This window comes from Notolepis coatsorum (genome assembly GCF_963971535.1).
Source record: "Notolepis coatsorum genome assembly, chromosome: 3".
In the NCBI taxonomy this organism is placed as follows: Eukaryota; Metazoa; Chordata; class Actinopteri; order Aulopiformes; family Paralepididae; genus Notolepis; species Notolepis coatsorum.
This window is the reverse complement of record NC_140167.1, coordinates 21,907,231-21,915,022: the sequence shown is the minus strand read 5'-3', so window position 1 is coordinate 21,915,022 and position 7,792 is coordinate 21,907,231.

The following is a 7,792-nucleotide window of genomic DNA, read 5'->3' as shown; positions in this document are numbered from 1 at the left end:
GTGTCAACATACGCCGCAGCTACTTCCCACCCACAGTGAGGCCGGAGACGTGCCAGATGGACCTGCACGTCTTCAGCGACGCCTCCGAAGTAGCCTACGGTTCGGTGGCCTACTTGCGTGCCCGAGAGGAGGGAGGAGAAATACATACTGCTTTCATCCTGGCCCGCTCAAGAATAGCCCCACGAAAGCAACAATCTATCCCGCGTCTAGAGCTCTGCGCAGCCCTAGCAGGAGCGCAACTCGCCACGTTAATCCAACGTGAACTCACCATTTCGGTGCAAAGAACAATCTTGTGGTCAGACTCCACGACAGTACTCACATGGATCCGGTCTGATTCGTGCAGATACAAGGTCTTCGTGGGAGTCAGAGTCACAGAGATTCAAGATTTAACAGAAGTAGCAAGCTGGAGGTATGTGGACACAAAACACAACCCAGCTGACGTCATCACCCGGGGAATGTCCCTGGATGACCTCACCCGTCACAACCTATACAGTGACGGGCCAGAGTTCCTCAAGCTCCCGGAAGAAGAGTGGCCTACACCCACCCCACGGGAAGCGAGTAAAGAGGAGGCAGAAAACAAGAAATCTATGTTCTGTGGATTGAACACACTTGTCTCCACAGACCCCGACATAGACGATTGCCTCACCCTAGAGAGTGCGCAGCTAAAGACATTCCTGTGGCACCACCCAGAGGTTCAGCTCACTACTGACATTACTGCAGCTGACTACGAAGAAGCGGAACTTCTTCTACTACAACGAGCCCAGAGAGACTCGTTCCCCGATGAGCTAGACTGTCTACAGGGAGCAAAGCCCGTCCCATCAGACAGCAGACTGCTCCACCTAGCCCCCGAGAGCGACGCCCATGGTCTCATCAGAGTGGGTGGTCGTCTGCGGAGAGCTCCAGACTTACCGGATGACGTCAAGTACCCGATAGTCTTAAACAGCCGACACAAGGTCACAGAGCTGATCATAAAGAAATACGACGAGGATGTGCATCACGCCGGGGCAGAGAGAGTCTTCGCGGAGATCAGATGTCGTTATTGGATACTGCAAGGGAGAGAAGCAGTGCGGCGCTTCCAGCGAACCTGTCTAGACTGTCGTAAGTGGCGAGCGCAGCCCAGTATACCCCGGATGGCTGACCTACCTCCCTGTCGCCTCCGACTCGGCGACAAGCCTTTTCACTCCACCGGTATGGACTGTTTCGGCCCGCTGTATATAAAGAAAGGAAGAGGAACCGAGAAGCGGTGGGGTATTGTATTCAAATGCATGACCACCCGAGCGATGCATATAGAACTCCTTCCAACCATGAGCACAGACTCATTCCTTATGGCCTTCCGAAGATTCACATCACGGAAAGGTAAACCGTCTATATTGTTGTCTGATCACGGGACAAACTTCAAAGGCGGAGAAAGAGAGCTGAGAGAGAGCTTCCAAGCTATGGGCCCAGAACTTAAGACCCACCTCGCTCCATCCCAGATTGACTTCCAGTTTAATCCCCCGAACGCACCTCACTTCGGTGGAACTTGGGAACGAGAAGTACGTTCAATAAAGACAGCCCTGTACGCCGTGCTTGGGGCCCAGACCGTGGCGGAAGAAGTCCTAATGACAGTCCTCACGGAGATCGAGGGAGTATAGCCGAACGCACAATTGGAGGGGGGCTTCCCACCCTCCAGAACATTTACAACAAGCGGTGCAAGGGGAAGGCTAAGAGAATTATTAAGGACTCGAGCCACCCGAACAACTGCCTCTTTGAACTGCTGGGGTCAGGCAAGCGATACCGGAGTCTTAAGGCGAGCACAGAAAGACTCAGAAGAAGCTTCTATCCCCAGGCCATCAGGCTGCTAAACGAACAATAATCGCTAAACGAACAATAATCACTATGCAACAACCATCAAATGCACACAGCACACACACCCACACGCACACACTCACTCAAACAAACAACACACTGCAGCACCCACTCTCCACACTTTAGATCACACAAACACACTTACACTTTATATTTATTGATAAAGGATTTGCACTACAACTCGTACACCTACTGTGAATTGTACCTAAATTGCACCTCGTCCCATTTCTCCATTTCTGCCTTGCACTATATAGTATTGTATATTAGTACACTGCACAGTATTGTATATTGTATGGTAACTACGTCTATTCTGCATCGAACATTGTACATAATGTTTTACTTCTAATTTTACTATGTTTTTATTTCATACTTATCTTGTCTTGCACAGTCTCTGGAGCGCAACAGTAAGAAGCATTTTATACAAAAGTATTCTGTACTTCTGTATGACAACTATTAAAGAAACTTGAAACTTGAAACTTGGAACTATTGAACTCAAAGCCCCTCGGTTACGTCTCAAGTGATGTAGCAGATGTCGACCCAGTCACCCCCAACACACTCTTGATGGGGCGGCTGGACCCCGCGCTACCACAGACAATGTACAGGCCTGAAGAAGCGAACGGCCGAAGAATGTGGAGGTACAGTCAAGTATTGGCTGACAAATTTTGGAACAGCTTCCTACTCCACTATCTACCGTCTCTACAGACCCGCCAGAAATGGGTGAAAGAGAGAGACAATTTGACAGAAGGAACAGTCGTCATGATTATCGACCAGTCACTACCCCGAGCTATGTGGCCGGCTGGCCGCGTAAGCAAAGTGATCACCGGTGCCGACGGAAAGGTCCGAGCAGCCGAAGTGCTCGTCCAAGGGCGGATCTACACCCGACCCGTGGCGAGGCTAATAGAACTGCCAAGGCTCCCCGATACTATCGATGACGACCATGACCCCATGACTTTGTGAACTGACCAACCCCTCACAACAGACATTGAGTAGTGGACAGTGCGGTTAATCTGTCTCTGCTTAGCTAATTAGGTGGGACTAATTAGGGGGCGGCTGTTACAAAGGATCAGATTAAACCGAATATATATATTTATTTATTGATATATATTGCATAGTATTTGTATATCGTTTGATATCCCCTGTATATTCCTTGTACATATACACGGAATACCCCTTTAGCCCAGACCATAATAGTTCATTCTCCTATTGGACAGCGGTCCACCGGCGCCAGGGACCGGCCTCCGGAGTCAGGTTCAAAGTCACCGTCAAGACGTGTCTGGACATGCCCGGCCTTGCCCAGGGATACGCGATAGAAATGAGATTGGTACTAGTTTGTTCACCGTGCGTATAAATACGGCGCAGGTGAATATAGAAGCCCCTTCTTAGCCTTAGTATGTTACCCAATAAGTTGAAGCCTCACCCACGATACAACGTGCGGTGAAGTATGGCCTGTTTGGCCCCAGAATAGAGCATTGAGACCGCGTGCGAATTGTCAGAGTTTGGCGCTATACCGTCGAGTGCGACATATTTCTATTAAGTCATTAATAGTCTATCTGTGTATAGTGTATCGTGCGGCTAAAGTTCTACAGTGACCAGCATCTCCAACGCTTCCTCGTATTAGCTAGAGTTCTTATCCAGGCTGGGCTGACCACATGGCGCTTTCACCCGAGGAGACCTAGACGAGAACCGTATGGACATGTACACTGGATTAATCTACCCGACGACTACATAGCCCTTTGCGGCTGGAATATATTTGCTTTGGTCCTGTGATTTATGGAGCGGATAATCGCCGACGCCTGCACGTGTTGGATTTACCCCGCGAGGAGTCAAGTCGAGTCGGCGCCTCAGAGAGCCTGAGGCCGACTAGCTTTCTTCACTGTGGAGCTACAGTCTACGGAGAACAGCTGTATTCGTCTGTGGATCAAGAGGCTATTGCACCGGCTCCTGTACCTGGAGTCTCCTTAGTCATCGTTGACCAGACGTTCTACTACCGACAGATCTTCTACCCCTGCTGGCTTACAACCAGGGGGAACCCCTTCCAGTATCTCCCGCTATATTACTAGTGTACCATAGATATAATTCCCTAAGATTCAGGTTGTATAATTACCTCCTGCGTAACCAGAGAATGGACATTCGTTGTTGATTTGCCTACGCACATTCCTTTGCCTTACAAGTGCATTCAAAGAATAATGTAAAGTATCCTATGTACCTTTTGCTCCATTAAATACTTGATTATACCTTTGTTTGGAACCGATTTCATTGTGGGAAGTGTTCATCATATTCATATATCGTGTACTGTATGGCCAGTAATTAAAGTACATAAAGCGGTAGTGGTTTAATGATACCATACTTATCAATACAGTCAGGGAATTGTACCCCTCAGTTACACCCCCCATCACAAAATCACTGACAATGGCCCTTCTGAATGTTAGATTGTTGAGCAACAAATCTTTCTTAATCAATGATCTGATAACTGAAAAGAATTTGCAATGCTTGTTCCTAGTCGAGACCTGGCTAAATGATCTTACTAGTGCGACAACGCTGATAGAAGCCTGCCCTCCAAATTATAAGTATTATCAATCGGTCAGACAAAATAGAAAAGGGGGAGGGCTTGCTGCTATTTTATCTACATCGTTTGTATGTAATGACATTGACATGGGTGAATTTACATCATTTGAATATCTTGCTATTGAGCTCAAAGCTGAACTGTCTTTGCTCATCATCACATTGTACCAGCCACCAAAATACTCATCAATATTTCTGCAGGAATTCTCAGAGCTAATCTCAGTCGGTATGTGAAAGATTAATCATACATGGAGATCTGAATAATGGAGTACTTCGTTACAATACTTAAGTACTGTTTTGGGGGATTTGTACTTTAATCGAGTATTATTAGGTTTGTATACTTTGTACTTTTACTCCATTACATTTCAGAGAAGAAAAACATACTTTTTACTCCTTACATTTACATTTACATTTACATTTAGTCATTTAGCTGACGCTTTTATCCAAAGCGACTTACAAGTTCTGTACGACAAGCCATCAGGAAGAGCACAACTCTATCAGCTGAGTAACAATGTTCATCAAAGTGTTGAGTGCTACAGTGTAGGTTAGTTTATTAGGACAAGTGCATGACAGTATGGTTAGTTAGGGTTAGATTTTTTTTTTTTTTTAATTCAGATAATGGTTGAAGAAGTGAGTCTTTAGTCGACGGCGAAAGATTGGACGTGTTTCGGCTGTCCTAACTGGGGTGGGTAGTTCATTCCACCATTGTGGGGCAAGGACTGAGAATAGGCGACTTCTCTTTGATGACCCTCCCGGAGCTTGGATAGGAGTAGGTCTGAGGCGGCCAGAAGATGCAGAGCGTAGGGGTCTTGAGGGTGTGTAGTTAGAGACCATTGACCGGAGGTAGGCGGGAGCAGTTCCCTTTGCCGCACGGTATGCTAGGTCAAGGGCCTTGAAGCGGATTCGTGCAGCAATGGGGAGCCAGTGCAGGTCCCTAAGAAGTGGGGTGACATGGGCCGACTTCGGTAGGTTTGAGATCAGGCGGGCCGCTGCGTTCTGAATGAGTTGAAGAGGCTTAGTGGCAGTGGCCGGGAGGCCAGCGAGCAGTGCGTTGCAGTAGTCGAGGCGGGAGATGACTGTTGATTGGACGAGGAGTTGGGTGGCTTCTTTTGTCAGGAAGGGGCGTATCCTTCTGACGTTGCTCAGGAGGAATCGGCAGGTTCTGGTTGTCGCTGCGATGTGAGCAGAGAAGTTCAACTGGTCGTCGAGGACAACACCAAGGTTCTTGGCGGTCGGGGACGCGGTCACAGCTGCATTCTCGACTGTGATGGAAAGGTCGGTCAGGGGGGAGGATTTGGCCGGCAGGTGGAGCAATTCTGTTTTGCTTAGGTTCAGTTTGAGGTGGTTGGTCGTCATCCAGGCGGAGATGTCGGACAGACAGGCCGAGATCCGCTCAGAGACGTGGATATCTGAGGGAGGGAAGGAGAGGAAGAGTTGAGTATCGTCGGCATAACAGTGGTAGGAGAAGCCATGAGACGTGATAATGTTACCCAGTGATTTAGTGTAGAGGGAGAAGAGAAGGGGTCCTAAAACCGAGCCCTGGGGGACACCCGTCCGCAGGGGGCGGGTGGCCGACAGGGTCCCTCTCCATGACACTTGGTAGGAGCGGTCATTGAGGTATGATGACAACCATGTCAGCGCAGAGCCAGCCACTCCCATTCCTGCGAGGGCCGCGAGGAGGATCTGGTGGTTGACTGTGTCGAAGGCTGCAGATAGATCTAGGAGAATCAGGACAGAGGAGAGGCCTTTCGCTTTTGCTAAGTGAAGTGCCTCTGTGACCGCAATGAGGGCTGTCTCTGTGGAGTGACCAGTCCTGAAGCCTGACTGATTAGGGTCTAGGAGGTCATTCTGTAAGAGATAAGCAGTAAGTTGGTTGGATACAGCACGTTCAAGTGTTTTAGAAAGGAAGGAGAGAAGAGAGACAGGACGGTAGTTGCCTATGACGGTAGGGTTCAGGGATGTTTTTTTTATGAGGGGCGTGACTCTGGCTTGTTTTAGGGAGGTGGGGACCACCCCCGAGTTGAGTGAGGAGTTGATGGTTGCAGTTAGGAATGGGAGGATGTCTGGTGCTATGGACTGGAGGAGTGGGGAAGGTAGCCGGTCCAGCTGGCATGTAGTCGGACGGTTCGACGTTACCAGTGTCAGGGTCTCGGCTTCTGTAATGGGAGAGAAAGATGACAGAGTGAAGGATGAGGTTCTCGATTCAGCATTTAAAATGCAGACCTACAAAGTACAAATCTCACAGGTCCAACCATTTTAATTAGTATATTTTAATTGTTTATCTGGCCGAACTAACGTTAACGTTATTAATCCTGCGACCGCAGGTAAACAGCCAATCAAATCCCCATCAATGGAAAATGAACCCGCCCATACCCATGCTGATTGGTCCTTGTGCAACACTAGAAAGCGGGGATCTTTGATTAAATACCTGCTATCAGAAGAATAGACAGTCAGATCCGCATTATTAATATTGTGATATTATTCAGGGTACTCCAGTATTCTGTCTTTAATATTGTGATATTATTCAGGGTACTCCAGTATTCTGCTTTTAATATTGTGATATTATTCAGGATAATCCAGTATGCTGTGGTTAATATTGTGATATTATTCAGGATACACCATTCTGTTTTTAATATTGTCATATTATTCAGGATACTACAGTATATCAAGTCTTTAATATTGTGATATTATTCATGCTGTGATGTGAATGCCGTCCATGTTAGTTTACCTTCAATGGAGAAGTGCATTAAATAATTGTAATGCAAAAAAAGTGTCCTCTGTTCTTTAATTTCAGCATTGTCTATCGCAGAACACATTCCATTGTGGGCAGAGTGTATGCTTGGTTTCATTCCAGCCTTGCCTAAACACCAGCTGATGATTTCACTAATTGGCTCACCTCTTCAACTAACTCAGCTGGTGCAATGTGTAGTTCAAATGAAAACTTGGCCCACGATGGAATGAGTTTGAGACCCCTGGTCTATCCCTTTCAAAAAAAATTACTTTTACTTTTTAGTAGTAGGACTTTTTTACTTTTACTCAAGTGTGTTTTTAGCCAGATACTTTGACTTTTACTTGAGTCAGATTTAGAGACAGTACCCATACTTTCACTTAAGTATAATTTCTGGGTACTTTTTACACCCCTGCCAAAGTGTGACAGGGTAGCACACCCGGGATGGAAAGGAATCCGAACCTGAGCATGACATAAGAGCAAAATGGCTGCCGTGTGAATCAATTGTGCACACCCAGTCCCTTCTGTTGCTTGCTTTGTTATGTCTGTGGGAAACTTTGGTCTTAAACTGACAAAACAAAATGTCTTACTCCAAATGCTTTTTGTACATTCAAATGATTTAGTGGAGCCTACTGTGAACGCTTTTATTCAAAT